Here is a 3,193-nt window from a genome sequence, read left to right on the forward strand (position 1 = left end):
CCGGTTATGATACCCGGGTTAGGTTCCAGAACCCGGTTAACCGGGTGTATATAAAGTGAAAAAAAAAAAGCCCTACCCTCTGAACTCGTCTCACTCATGCCAAACCCATCTCCTGCCTCTCTCTCACGCCGAACCCTCTCTCAATCTCTCCGAAACCATAGCCATCGTCCCTCTCTGAGTCTCTCCGAAACTCTAGCTTCTTCATCCTCGTGCCTCATCGTCATCCCCGTGTTGATCTTTGTAAGTAGTTGTTTCTGTAACGTGTTTGTTTAGCTTAGACTGCCGATAGCATTAGGGTTCATTTTCTTTCTTCTGTGTTTGTTTTCTTCTCTGTTTTTTTTCCTTTTCTGCCGATAGCATTAAGGGACTTTTCTTCTTATATGTTGCCTTTTTTTTTTTTTTCCATCTGTTTGGGTTTTCTAGAAATTGGTACATGTAGTATTATTTATTTTTTGTCTCTGCTCATTTGGGTTGAGAGAGAATTGAAATCCCATATGTAGAAGAATGGCTGAATGAAATTGGAAATTAACCCACTATGATAGAGCTGTGATGTTTGCTTTTATGATAGATAAATAAATTCTGTTCACAGCAGATTTTGCTTTTATGAAATATCAGACTATGTCAAAGTCTCATGTTTTGTGTTGAACAAACATATCCATTTTAAGTAAAAATGAGAAGATCTTACTTATTACTAAATCCCACCAATTAATTCCTAGAAACATTCATGGACATTAGCCTTTGCATAGAATCTCTTTATTTATTTTTTTTCAATTTTTCCTGTTAATTTCATATATCTTATAGACATGCATATATGTGAAATACATTTCAACCAGTACGAAACAAAACAAATAATAAACGTGGTGTGGATGGAAAGGGCTTCACCTTCTTTTTAATACCTATTAAGATCATGCAAAGCATATAAGAGATAAACCCCCCTTGCCAAGTTGAAGCAAGGTGTGTATATTTTTTAATACCTATTAAGATCATGCATAAACCCCCCTTGCCAAGTTCAACCCTGTACTTCAATTTCTTAATGGTTATCAAATATCATAGGTGTGTATATTTAGTACAGTAGAAGAGAATTATGTAAAATGTTATGTTTAAATTATATGTAATTAGATGATTACTTGACTGCCATGTCCATCAATAAATTTCTTGATTACTTTTGTAAATAAATTGACATGTTGCATTATACTCTAATAAATTGTGTTATTCTACTAAACATGTTACCATCTTGTTTTTAAAACATCTTTTATTTCTTTTTCTTTTTTGGATTTTTGAGACTGTTTTAGATCATTTTTAAAATATAAGATTTGCTTTAATCAGGTTTTTCAAATAGTCTTGTTTATTTACAGTCTTATATATATATATATATATATGAGTAATTAATTTTAAATAGAAAGCATCTTAGTTTTGTCTTCTTGGTTACCCATTAGAGGGTTCTGCTTTCTTGTAACCGTACTACTCAGGGCAGTGTTATACTGTCATCTAGTATTATAATAAATCTTGGAGTTTAATTGATAAGGTGCCTCATGAAACAAATCAACAGCAGAAAAGCAAGGGCCAAGTGCCCCTTATGACCAGAGTTTGAAAATATTTCTTTAGTCTCTGAACTCAATACTATTTTTTTTTTGTTTATATAATGTTCAGTTATTTGTTTGCTGTGTTTGATTTTTTATTCTACTGTGTTTGTTACTCAATAACAGATGGAAGAAGATTCTGTGAGTTGTAATGTTGATACAACTCAAGGGGTTGGTAGTGACTCCATTTCTCTTTCACTTGATGTGGAGGAGCATGGGAATCTACCAACTTCTTCATCCACATATACACAACAGCCTACCCATTCCATCCCACCTTTACCCAAAAAATCCAAGAAAACACCTAGTAACCAATCGGTGGTTTGGGAACATTTTGAGAAAGTGCTACCTCTTGACCCCAATAACCCAAAAGCTAAGTGCAATCATTGTGGTAAACAGTATAGTTGCCACTATAGGAATGACACTTTTTCTATGAATCACCACCTTTATAATGTATGTGAAAATTCCCCTCTTAGGATTAAAGGAGCTGGAAAAAGTAAATCCTCTAGTGGTAAAAGGGATGCGGAGGGAAGAGTATGTAGCCCACAAGGTGTAGTAAAGTATGACGTTGAAAAACTTAGGGTGTCAACAGCTAAGTTTTTTATTAGGTGTGAATTGCCTTTAAGGCTAGTGGAGCACTTGGGGCTTATTGAGTATGTGGCTGATTTAGAGCCTCGATTTTCATTGCCATCCCGACTCACTTTAAAAAGGGATTGTATTAAGCTGTATAACGAAGAAAAGATACAGCTAAAGAAATTATTAGATGGTCAAAGAATTTGTCTAACCACTAATACCTGGACATCGGTGCAAAACATGAACTACATGTGCATTACTGCACATTTTATTGATTGCAATTGGAAATTGCATAAGAAAATAATAAAGTTTTGCCAAATTCCCAATCATAGGGGTGAAACTATTGGGAGGGTGTTAGACTTGGGGTTGCATGATTAGGAGATTAATAAGATTTTGACCATCATAGTTGATAACGCCTCTTCTAATGATGTTGCTGTTGATTACATGAGGAGGAGGATAAAGGATAGTGATTGTACCATATTGGGTGGTGAGTTCCTTCACATGCGGTGTGCTGCCCATATATTGAATTTGGTTGTTAATGACGATTTGAGAGAGGTTAATCAATTAATATCAACGATTAGAGAAGCCGTCAAATATGTGAAGTCTTCACCTTCAAGGTTTTTCAAGTTCAAGGCTTGTGCAATAGAGGAAAATATTAGCGGGAGGATGCTTTGTTTGGATGTTTCCACTAGATGGAACTCCACATACTTGATGTTGAGCACCGCTATAAAACACAAATTAGCCTTTGAACGCTATTATATGTATGTAGATAATGAATTCGTGAACCCCACTAGTGATGATTGGAAAAAAGCACAGATTTTTGTAGAGTTATTGAAAATATTTTATGATGTTACATTGAACATTTCTGGTTCTTTGTATGTGACAGCTAATGTATATTTCCAGGAATTGTGCACAATCGAAGATACATTAATTGATATGTGCATGAGTAATGATAGCATCACTAGGACCATGGGCACGAATATGAAAAATAAGTTTGAAAAGTATTGGGGTAGCACAGATAAGTTTAACTTGATGATATATGT

The sequence above is a fragment of the Carya illinoinensis genome, chromosome 4 (genome assembly GCF_018687715.1).
Source record: "Carya illinoinensis cultivar Pawnee chromosome 4, C.illinoinensisPawnee_v1, whole genome shotgun sequence".
NCBI classification, from domain to species: Eukaryota; Viridiplantae; Streptophyta; class Magnoliopsida; order Fagales; family Juglandaceae; genus Carya; species Carya illinoinensis.